The sequence below is a fragment of the Thamnophis elegans genome, chromosome 6 (genome assembly GCF_009769535.1).
Source record: "Thamnophis elegans isolate rThaEle1 chromosome 6, rThaEle1.pri, whole genome shotgun sequence".
Taxonomy (NCBI): Eukaryota; Metazoa; Chordata; class Lepidosauria; order Squamata; family Colubridae; genus Thamnophis; species Thamnophis elegans.
Window position 1 is genome coordinate 33,265,938 of NC_045546.1, and position 13,120 is coordinate 33,279,057.

Consider the following 13,120-nt stretch of genomic DNA (forward strand, 5'->3'; position numbering starts at 1 on the left):
ATACCACTTCTTGCCTGCCATCTTGTTTTGACCCCCTTCCTCATGGAGAATGACATTGTTCGAATGGACAGATTTGAGAAATCTATCCAATTTCTCTGCTTGTATACTTTTGGGAGAACTTTTGAGAGTTTTGAATCCTTTGCTGACGATGAATAGATCCTCATATCTAATCTCCTATTTCAGTTCTGACGACTGCTTTTTTTAAAAAAAGAAACTCAAGATCTACTATAAATTTTGTGGTCACATAGAAGAAAAGGACAAAGTAAGAGGTCATACAGTGTGCCTCGCATTTTATTACTTTTGAAGTTTTTTTAAAAAAATTACCTCTGTTTCCATCATTGCAATGAGAGAGTTATTACAAGCCATTTGGCAGACAACAATTAGTTGCCCAATTCCTTTTTCAATCGCTGTGAGATATTGCAACAATATTGATGGTGGAGTGAATTATGTCTCTGCTGGTTGGACAAATGTAATGATTTTAAGAATTTGTGGTTTCAAGGTTTTCTAAAGGCTAAAAATATTAAGCCATTCAATATTTAACTTGTTTCTATCTTCCGTCTCCATCAGCTTAAGGTAGCAAATCATTTAAAAAAAAATGACAACTTAAAATTGAATAAAAACCTAAAATGTTCTGGCATATTAATAATAGTATCACTGGAATACTATTCACTTTCCAAATGCCTGCCACTTAGCATTTTCAAGCACTGTTTATTGTTAAGTTACAGATAGTCCTCAATTTATAACTGGAATAATTTTGACTTACTATGTGATGCAGTCATTAAGCAAACCATCATGTGACTGGACCTGATTTTATTGCCATTTTTGTTACAGACTTTAAATAAATTTGGCTTCCTCCATTTACTTTTGATTGCCCAATTGATTGTCGGGAGAAATATCAACAGCCTCAGATATGCAGATGATACCACTCTAATGGCAGAAAGTGAAAAGGAACTAAAGATTTTCTTGATGCGGGTGAAGAAGGAGTGTGCAAAAATTGGCTTGAAACTCAATGTTAAAAAAACTAAGATCATGGCATCTGACCCTCTCAATTCCTGGCAAATAGATGGGGAAGAAATTTAGATAGTGACAGATTTTATTTTCCTGGGCTCCAAGATCACCACAGATGGGAATTGGAGCCAAGAAATTAAAAGACACTTTCTCCTGGGGAGGAAAGCTATGGCAAATCTAGACGGCAGACTAAAAGCAGCGACATCACCCTGCCAACAAAAGTATGTATAGTCAAGGCTATGGTTTTCCCAGTTGCAATGTATGGCTGTGAAGATTGGATGATAAGAAAGGCTGAGTGCCAAAGAGTTGAGGCCTTTGAACTATGGTGCTGGAGAAGACTCCTGCGAGTCCCTTAGGCTGCAAGATTATCCAACTGTTCAGTCCTAGAGGACATCAACTCTAACTGCTCTTTAGAAGGCCAGATCCTGAATATTAAACTCAAATACTTTGGCCACCTAATGAGAAGGAAAGACTCACTGGAGAAGAGCCTAATGCTGGGAAAGACTGAGGGCAAAGGAAGAAGGAGTTGACAGAAAATGAGGTGGCTGGATGGAGTCACCGAAGCAGTAGGTGTGAGTTTAAGTGGACTGCAGAGGATGGTAGCGAATAGGAAGGCCTGGAGGAGCGTTGTCCACGGGATTGCAAGGGGTCGGACATGATTTCGCAACTAACAACAACAACAACCACAACATTGACGTTCTTGCTGGAAACTGGCTGGGAAGGTCCTGAATCATGATCATATGATCAAGGAATCCTTCAACTGGTTGTAAATGCTGGCCGGTTGTCAAGCACTTAAATTGTGATTTAATTACCATGTGGATGGTACAAATGTTGTAACTTTGAAGACAGGTTGTAAGTCTTTTTTTAATGCTATCATGAACCTGAACTGTTGTTAAATGAATAGTAAACTGAGGAATATCTGTGTTGAACTCAGCACTAAAGAGGATTATTTTTGTTATATTTAAAAAAAGAAATTTAAAAAGAAGGATGGAGGTATATTTTGAGGATGAAAGTATTATTTTTAGTAGGAAGCATCTAAATTGTTCATGAAGTCTTCATATGTGTAGGAGAAATGTTCTTGTGTACAAAAATCTAACAAATGCAATGAAAGGGATGTTATATTTCCACGTATGTCTATAATGGTTTGCTTCTCCTGCTCATAATCCCACCTAGATGGTTTATCTGAAATTCTTTCTGATTTTCAGATAGGAAAGTGTTTTCACCTCAAGACTGATAAAGCAAGAAGTTCAAATAATCTTCCTTTCCTTTTTACATCAGGGCAGCAATTCCATCTAGAGGTACATGAATCTGTCAGCCTCACTATCTACCCATTAACTTTTTTTTTCTTTTAAGAATCTTAGTTACTTTTTCTCTCCTATTATAAAGATGTTACATAAAATAAATAAAATAAAAATCACTCATCTTCACCAAACAGATTTGATAGATATAATGATTCCTAAATGGAAGAGTCAGTGTGGTATAATGCTTAGACTTGAAGAATTTGGGGTTGAGGAATATGCATCAAAATGTGCATTAAATATTGAATAGATTTAATGACCCCAATTTAAACTACTTTTCCAAAGAATCCATTCTAAAAATCTATTTGAAAAACAGGCAGCATAAATGTTGTTGGGAAGTTGTCATCTGCAAATAGCCCAGTGTTGCCACAAAATGAAATCTCTTTTACCAGTCACTAACGCATTTGAATAATATATGATTACAGTTTCCTTCAATAGCTCCTGGATCTTGTTGGAAGCAGTTTTCTTACAAGTTGGATAGAATATCATAGAAACCTGCTGAACTGTGGATTGCATAGAGATAGCCTTTGACAACCATTAGCTATGCAAATGAGCCAGTGTGCAGCATGCCCTCTGCATGCTTCCCTGTGTACATAATAAATTGCCCTTCTCATTTTTTGTGAGTGAGAATTAGTGCCTTCAGTACCACCCTCATTTGATTCATGTCTTGAATGGTACTGCAGTCTTTCCGTGATATGCTTGGAATGAAAGTTAATAATTCATTGAAGCAATGAATTGAATACTGATTGTCAATTATGCCATAGTCCTTTTACTGTCCCTTGTGCTGTTTTCTTCTCCCTACTCTATTTCTAGCTTTGTTTGATACGTATTTGAAGTCTCAGTTATTCCATGAGGGACGTGTTACTCAACTTAGATATGAGCATTAAGGAATGCAAGCATTCCTCGACTTATGATCACAATTGAGCCCAACGTTTCTGTGGCTAAGTGAGACATCTGTTAAGTGAATTTTGATCCATTTTAAGACATTTCTTTCCACAATTGTTAAGTGGATCACTACACTTGTTAACATTAGTATCACAGTTGTTAAGCGAATCTGGATTATCCATTGACTTTGCTTGTTAGAAAATCGCAAAAGATGATCGCATGACTCCTGAACAATGCAACTGTAATAAATGTGAACCAGTTGTCAATGCCAGAATTTTGATCACATGAGCATGGGGATGCTGCAATGGTCGTAAGTGTGAAAAATGGTCATAAGTTTCTTTGTCATTGTAACTTGGATATTTTTTGGAGGGACATATAAACATACATATATAAAATGCTCATTCTACTCCCAAAGAATTTAGGAATATATATTTGGTTTCTTCACACTGATTAACTTGGCAAGTGCATTTTTTCCACTGATGGCAGGAATAACAAGTTGGTTAAATAGTTAAAATATTAATTTTGTAGTGATGAAAGAAAATAGAGTATTTATTGTACTGTCAAGATATATCTACTTTTGTTTTGTTTTGCTTTGTTCTTCTACATGTATTTTTAAAATTTCCTTCACTGTTAATAGCTTGTGCATTGTTTTGGTCAATGAACGACGTTGCTCTCTATATACAGCACAAAAGCAAAGATATGGGTATAAAGCAGGAATGGGATTTTCTTCCAAGAGTAACTACTCTGTCTATGCTAGTTTAAATTGCATGGAATTTATCACTAGACGTGAGGGCAAAAATGCATCTTTATTCAGATATTAATTCAGATACATGAACAAAAAATTCAGTATGGATAGAGTAATTTATTATTATAATTTCCCTACAGCTTTCCCCCACTCCCCCAAGAAGGCTGGAGGTATATATGTTTTCCCATCCCTTATCTCCATAAGATAGGATAAGTCCAAGAGATAATAACCAGCCAAAGATTTCCCACTAAGATTCATAATGAATGAGAATTTGAATTTGATTCTGCCCAGTTTGAATTCACAATAGAAGCCATAATGTTGCAGTGGTATTTTTATACCCGTTATTCCTAATGCAGCTAGTGATTTGTGCCAAGAAACTTATTTCTGTATGCAGATCTCATCCTTGAGATTAGGGCTATGCTATCTTTGGAGCAGGCTGCGAAGGATTTAACTTATCCATCAATTGATTGTACTGTCGGTGGCACATACGATTATTCAATATATAGCATCTGTTACTGGTGTCATTGTTGATGTATTACCTTACCAGCCCTCTCTTTGAAATGTAAAATGTTTGCATGTTATCTTTCAAAAGGATTCATTTATTTTTAAAGTATTAAAAACAGGCTTGCAATGCAATGCTTATTTTTCTAGCTAGGTTCTGCATATTATTGCACAATACAGAGAATAAACATCTTAAGCGTAAATGGAAAAATACATTGAATATAAAAATACAAAGTTAATGGTACAAGGGCTGTATGAGTGCAGAACTGTTTCTCCATTCTGTCCTTACCTTGTAACTATAGTCTCCCATAATATAGTATATGAATGTTTAATAAGGGCCAACTGTTGGGCATAATTGAATCTCCACTATGTATTTTATTCTCACTAGGTGGCACTGTAATATCAAGTATCTATTGCTGTCCAGTTTTAATACAGTTTTTTCTTAGCTTGTAGGAGCTCCTTTTTCTTCTACCATTCAATACTTCTTCTATTAGTTAAATGCTTGAAAAAATTATTTTATGGCTTTGGAAGAGATGGGTATGACAGCACAGTCTGGTGTTCTTTATGTGATATGTGCAACTAACAGGAGAGGAGATCAAGCAATGAGCATCTTGAACAGAAATGGAAAGACAGAATTGACTCACTTCCAGTAAATGTCATGGACAGCTCACCAGCTCCAGTGGAATATAGGTGAGAATAAAAAGACAGGAGGAGAATCAACAGGAAATTTAATCCACTGGGGATTTTTTTAGTTTACGGTCTGATAATATAGGAGATGGTTCTAAAAAGGAAACAAAAGAGTTAATGCATCCATTGGCTATGTCTGTGCTTCCAAGGAATTTAGTGTTAGATACTGCTTGCTGGATCATCATACATATGATTAATATAAACATGACTGTAACAGGAGGGTGTGTCACATTTTTCAGCTTTCAATTTCCAAACATCAGAGATGCTCAAACATTGTGACATGACTTGGGGATTATAAAGATATTTTAGTTACTTTAATATAATTTAGATATGCTTGGTAAATAGCTACATAAACATCATAACTTTTCTGGACAGCAATTCCCCAGTACCATTGAAGAACATTATTCTGTGTGCAGTGAGCCGGGTGGAAGATATCTTTATCATTTCAATCCAGAGAAAGGCTCAATAACAGAAAAACCTGCTCAAGCGACTGCAAATAATCTGGTGTATTTCATTGACAAAAGCTTGAAGGCCACTGGAGGAGATTCTACAAATGTTAATACAGGCTGTGAAGATGGTTCCATGCACTGGGAATAGATCAAGCCAGAGCATCCACTCTGCTGGAGCTGATTGACTGGTCTGAAGATGTATATGAGCCACCTTTGATGTGCAAACTGACTACAATGGAAATAAATAAATTGTCAAACCAATACAAGTATCGCAGTGGCTCTGTCATGCCCAATCAATAGAGAGATGTATGAAACAGGTCACAGAGGCAGGAAGCAAAGTGTATACATCTGAGAAACGTAAGTGAGGCCAAGAAGCAAGTTGGGCGCTGATGTTGAAGAATGAATCAAAACAAGACTTGATGAAACTCACTAAAACATTTTTGTAAATCAGATAATTGCTTTCTGATGTTACTGTAGTTTATGACTGCATGGATTATTTTTTTGCTCAGCTACCTAAGATTCATGCAGGAAAAAAAGCTTTCATTTTGAGAAGATAAAGTTTTTGTGAGGTACATGATCAGATGTGGATTTACCACACAAAGCTAAACGTAGTACAATTGCAAAAATAACAGCAGATTTGAATTCTTGGTGTAAAAACACATAGGTTTAGAAGCCCTTACTGAAAAAAATTGCAAAAATTAATTTTCACCCCTTTAAATGACATGTTCTACAGCAACAGGAACTAGGTCATTTCCAGTAGCTGATCAATTCAATTATTAGATCCTAATGTTGGAAAAAGAACATTTGTAATTCAATTACAAGAAAGAAAATTGGCTTTCAAAATAGTGCACATTAATGATGTCCTTCTGGAATTTTCTGGGTTATATTTATTTTGATTTCCTGAACATTGTAGGCAACCATTTAGGATTAACATGCTTATGTTGGGTAGCTGTATATGTTTCCTAAATAAATTAACATCTATGTAGTTATGAGATAGACAGATATGTGGGTGAATGTATAAAACAATTGTTGTGGTTGTTGTACTGAAGCTCCTCTGGTTTTCTTAGATGTCCATTCAATTCAAAGGCAAAAAATGAAATATTTCCTCCACAGTTATTGTCTGTGATGAGATTAAGTCACATTAAAAGAAATTATAAAATCTGTTTCTTCTGTAGAAATGTTTTATCCAATTTCCCTACTCACAAAGTTTCCAAGTTTAAAAGTCTTCAAATCCACAAAATACTTTAAATATTCATTATGTCTAGATGACAATTTATGTTTGAGAAAAATAGATGTTTAGAATTTCTATAAATCTATGTAGTTTCTAAGAACTGACATCGACTTGATGGCTCATAATCACTAAAAAAAAAAGCTTGCAGACCACTAGAAGTACGCTGCCTATTCAAATATAGTCCACTATATATTTCAAACCTTTTCAAGTATTTCTAGAAAAAACTCCTGGCAATGGTACCATACCATTTACTCTTGTTCCCTCCTACTCTGACTTCTTGGAAGACAGTACAATTCGTACCATACCATTTCCTAATCAGAGCTGGAACAGTCAGCATTTAAATGCATTTTCATTATCCATGCATTATACATCAGAACAATGAAATTACTCTCCCATTTCGGAAACTGGTGAATCCTCTTTGACCATGATTGCTAAGTATTCTGACAAATGCCCAGAAAGATAGTTGAAAAATGCAATGTTGGAAAAAAACTGACTTCCTGCTTCACACAGCAAGTGGTGACCTTAACTAATGTTTATGCAGTTGCATTTTCAAGCATCTTCATCAAGAATCCAGAAGTAAAGAGTGAACGATGAATGTAGGCAACTCAGGCTGGCTAATAAGTTTTATTCTTTCCGCTATGATTTTTTTTCTTAGATTTTAAGCAGTTTGAATGATATTATGCAAGGGACGAGGTGGCTCAGCAGCTAAGATGCTGAGCTTGTCGATCAGAAAGGTCGGCAGTTCAGCACTTCGAATCCCTAGCACTGAGTGAGCTCTCATTGCTTTCCCCAGCTTCAGCCAATCTAGCAATCCGAAAGCACGTAAAATGCAAGTAGAAAAATAGGAAAGGCAATGGTGTTCTGTTCAGTGTTTAGTGATGCTGGTCACATGACCAAAGAGATGTCTTCGGACAGCACTGGCTCTTCAGCTTTGAAACAGAGATGAGCAGCAACCCCACGAGTTGGGAACAACTAGCATATACGTGCGAGGGGAACCTTTACCTATGCAAACTTGGGAAACTAAAATTTACATACTAATTTTAAAACTTTCTATTGGCCTAAAATATTTACTTGATATGAATCTTAAATGCTTTCTGCTATATGTATATCTAAACTCTGGGTTTCTGTGCTATTTCAGAATGCCTTGATTAGTTAGTCTTGGGGAGGTAGTCTGTATACCCTGTTGGTAGTCTTGGACATACTTCTGCACCTTGTTTAAAAAACTATATTTTCTGCTTCCATTTATTATAGTCACTTTATCATGCCCAGATTCTTTTAGCCCTTAGAGCAGCACTCAAATGGCACACTGATTTTATTGAAATCCTCTGGATATTGTCATCAATTCAAAAACCCAAATAGGTGAACGAACAAAACTGGCAAAGGCTAAATTAAAGATCAGCAAGATAAGTGACACAAAGAATCAATTCAGTGCTTAAATCACTCACAGAAAGAGTTGTTTGAATAAGCCAATAGAAAAGCCTATGGAAAAAGACACAGCTGTTGTTTCCCAGCACTCTTGAAATGAGGGCTTGTTACTAGTTATGCAGCAGTGGGAATGGGCAGTGAAGCCTTTGCTCTTTTGCCTTTCTGCAAATTGGCAGAGCACAGACCAATTTCCCTTTTCAAAGGTCTACTTACCTTTCTCATAGAGAACAGTTCATAATTTCTCCCTGCAATAGGTTTATCTTGCTAAACCAGACCGTTTGTCAACCGAAGCAATATGAAAAAGTGTAAGTCATAAATTTCTGAACACCTTTGCAAACAGCTCTGCCTTGTGTTATTCCAAAATACTTTCTGAGCTGCAACATTTGAGTGACTCTGGCCAGGCCAGCCATGCAGGCTTCTTGAAAAACCTAAAATGGCTCTTTCCCAATCCCATCTTTTGGGAATTGAAAACAGATCAAAACTTACATCTTTAGCATTTTCTAATGGAAAAGCTTATATTATTATAAGATTGGGTATTTTTATTCTTTAAAAGACAGTTGACTTCAAAATGGAACATTTTTTTCCATTTCTCCTCTTAATGTTTGTGTAATCAGCAATGGGTCTAATGAGTTAAAAAAGAATGTAAGAAAATGATAGGAAAATGTCTTGAAAGCATTATTGTTCTCACCTAATGTTTTGGCTTTGTCCTATATTTATTATGAGCTGTTCAAGGAGATGAAAGTAACCTGCCATTATTTTTTATTTGCTTTACTATCAATATGATTTGATCTCCTATAGCTTGCACTTTGAAGAACATGCTTCAAATAAAGACATTTAATGAACATCAAGATATGTTTTATTAAGAAAAAAAGAATCTGAGGGAAACTAATGCATGGTCAGTGAAGAAAATGTGATAAAAACTTTTAAATGAAATTAAGAAGTGAAGTCTGAACTGTAATGCTAGAAGAATAGCAGTAATCTAGAATTGCTTTGAAATTTTGTTCACAAAGAATTAGGGGCCCAAGAAAAAGGGAGGAAGCTTCACATTCTCTGGCTCCTCTGTTGTATATAACCCTTCTTGCTCTTTTTGGTGGGTTATGGGGGGTCATGGGTTAGAAGAGAAAACATTTTCAGTTTTCTATGTAATTTTATATGCAATTTCCTATTTTCCCTATTCTATGTGCTAAACAAGTAGCCATTGCCTGAAAAATCCATCAAAGTGCAAAATTCTTATGATTATTATTCAATCTATATGTTAATTCAAAACGATATAATTATTTGATTAATATGTACACTAAACAATGACATTGGTTTTGTCTGGTAATAGCAACTGATTAAGTATCTTAATACCAAAGACCTGTGCCAAGGTTATTTATTCACAATACAACAAACAAACAAACAAACAAATGTAAATGTTAAAAAGGGTATAATGCCATGACTATTTATTGTGTCCTGCAATACATGTTACAAAGAGAATATCAATTCTCTAAATTTAGCTCAATTATGTAGAGGTTATCCACAATAAAAAATATCTAGGATATCTCTAGTATGAACCATAAGAGTGCCAACAGACTATTTTGCTAGGATGCAACTGATGGATTGCCATGTAAATGCATGGGGATGTATGAAACACTTGTAATGTTACAGTCAATATCAGTCAAAAATCTCCATAGATGCCAGTCAAAATCCATTGCATGGGTTTTGACCGGTATTAATTATTCCCAGTACGTGGTCAGCTTTTTTGGTTGATAATTGACTTTGGAGCTCAGCTCACAATATGACAGTTTTTATTTTAAAATGCTCACTGGTATGGAACCAGAATAGAAACTACATCTTATGCAAATATAAATATTATGAGAACTTTCATTAATTTTGAAAGCTTTTATTCTACACTATCTAAGAAGAGCCGTTCACTATAAAAGGTACAGTATAATGTGCCACAATAAACATTTCAGAGTTCACATTGATATGGATTGTTCTTTTATGATTTGGAAGATAAAATGGTAACATCTGGAAAAAATGTTTTCATATTGCGGTAATTTGCTTAGTGCTTCAACTCAAAGCAGACAGATATGTTCCAGGTATCTTTCTTTTGATGCCAAGGTAAGTCAGATTAACAGTGCCATTCTGTGCCAATCAAAAGCAATGTCTGTTAACATTAATATGTCTTATTTCTTAGTGTTGAATCTATACAAATAACAGTCAGGGATGAGGCAGACATTCACATATTAATTCATAGAGTGTCATACTATTTTGGTCTCCTTTACAGACTCATATAATTTACAATGATAACGATTAGTTTTTTTAACCCTGCCTTTTATTCTCCCTCCCTCCCTCCCTCTCAAAGTGATGAACCTAATATTTCTTCTTCCTCCAATTTTTCCCTCAACAACCCTGTGAATAGGTTGGACTGAGAAAGTGATTGACCCAAAGTCACTCAGCTGACTTTCATGTGTGAGGGAGGCCTAGAACACAGTATGCTGTTTCCTAAACCAGCTCTTATTTATTTAATAAGATTTATACAGGTGGTGAGACACAATTCATGGCAGTTAATAGCAGCAGTAAAAACACACAACAATAAAGGCAATGAATAGGAAAACTAGGTTTAGAATCCAACAACTGCATCCAACTATGAAATCATCCCATGCTTGAAAATTGTCTTCTCAGTACCTGGGGAAAAAGGCAACACTTAATTCTTTTCAGAAAGTTATGAGAATTTGGGATCTGTTAGATCTCAAGAGGATGCCCAGTAAGTAAAAAAAGAGGTGGCACAGTGATTAGAGTGCTGTACTGCAGCCACTTCAGCTGACTGTTATCTGCAGTTTGGCTGTTCAAATCTCACCGGCTCAGGGTTGACTCAGCCTTCCATCCTTCCGAGGTGGGTAAAATGAGGACCCAGACTGTGGGGGCGATATGCTGACTCTGTAGACCGCTTAGAGAGGGCTGAAAGCCCTGTGAAGCGGTACATAAGTCTAACTGCTATTGCTATTGCTAAAATGGCCTCCTGACAGAGGTAAACCTGGTCCCCAAAATTGTTTTGCTGTGATTGGGTTTTTCTTATGAGAGTTTTTTTTCTTTTGCAAAGCTGTAGTTTTTAAAATGCTTTTAAAAATCATTTGAAATAGGACTTCTGGGGGCGGAGCCTGTCGCCGAAGAGGGCTCAACGAAGCCCCTCTCAGAGATCTGGTCTGTATATCTAAATAAGATCATAGATATCACCCCTTTTTGGCTAGAAAGGGGCAGGGAGTACCTCAGTGGCTAGTCTCTATTCGTAGTTCACAGCCTTTTTCTTTTTTTTGGCTGTGGACGGAGATTAGATCCAGCGTAAGCTGAGCTCTTATCTCCAGCCAGTTCTTCTCAGCTGCTTTTTTTGCAGCCCTAGACAGGTGACTCCCCCCTCAGGACAAGGCAAAGTTGTTTGAAGCTATGATTAATACGAGCGGGTCCCACCCCTGAGAGATTTTTGCTTTTATTACTATCTTAAACACCAGCCTCATTTGTCCTAGAGGCTTCTTTGTTTAAACGCACTTCAAAATGGCGATTTTTCTCCATTGGTGACTGATAGGGGATGTACTTAGCCGGCTTTACCTTCCTGCAAGACCACTCCTTATTAACTATCCAAAATCTATAAAAAAAATAATTTTTTTTTTGGAAGCAGAGGGGAGCGAGAGCGCTGTTTATTTGTTTATTTATAATGGCTCCCAGGTCAAAACCGAAGCGTTTCTCTACGAATGTGCTTAAAGATTCTACTATGAAATCGCTGCCCTTGTCTCCTACGCCCTCTACTGGAGAATTCTTAACACAGGAATTTTTCTTTCAAATGCTTAATGACTTTAAACAGGAAATTAAAGAATTTGTATTGGAGCTATATGGTAATTTAAAGACTAAGATTGCCCAAATGAAGGCGAATACGTTTGTAGCCGTGTCTGCTCTGACAGATTATACCGCTGAAATGGAGAATAAATTGGAAAGCTTGGAGGAGGCTAATTCTAATTTGACTACTAATATCCAAACATTACAACAAAAAATTAGAGATACTCAAGAACAGCTCGTTATGATAAATTTTAACAAGAAGGCATTTGCAATAAGAGTCAGAGGATTGCGCGAAAAGGAGCGAGAGAATTTGAAACAGACCTTTGTTGAGGCCTTCAGCCATGGGGTGGGAAGCCCGGGGTTTAATTTTGATTGGCAGATTCGGAAAATCTATCGCCAGAATTCGTTGGTAGCGGAACAGCGACAGCTCCCGAGGGACATAATTATATATTTCTCCACAAAAGAATCCAGAAATGCGATCATGCAAAAGTTTTACAATAACAGGTTGCGAGTTGATGGGCAGGATTTGATTGTCTTCAAAGAAATACCATCCCAGATGTTAAAAGCAAGAAGAGACTATACTTTCTTAACTAAAGAGCTTAGAAACCACCAGATACAATATAAATGGGGAGCCCCAGCCGGCATTACGGTCACATTTGAGAATCAAAGATTTTGTCTCAATTCTGTTTCGGAGGCTCGAGATTTCTACTATAAGACTTTGAAGGCGGGACTTCCTGATTCACTTGGAAAAGAGGAAAGACAAGCTGAAGGAGAAGGCAAGCAGCAGACCACATGGCTGCAAGATGGAGGGGGTAGCTCTCCCTCTCTCGGAGAAGCAGAAGAGCGGAGATCGAGGATTTAGACATTCCAAAATATTCGTCAAAGTTGTGGATTGAAGGGGGGTTTGCGATCTCTCTCCGGTAGAAAAAGCGGAATTGGATATTGGTGGTGTGATATTGGGACTGAATTATGTGGATGCTGAATGTATATTTCACGGGACTTGTATGTCTGAACTTTAATTTAAACTGTCCAGGACTCTAAAGTGAAGAGAGTGGAGATGGTAACCTTACTGAACTTT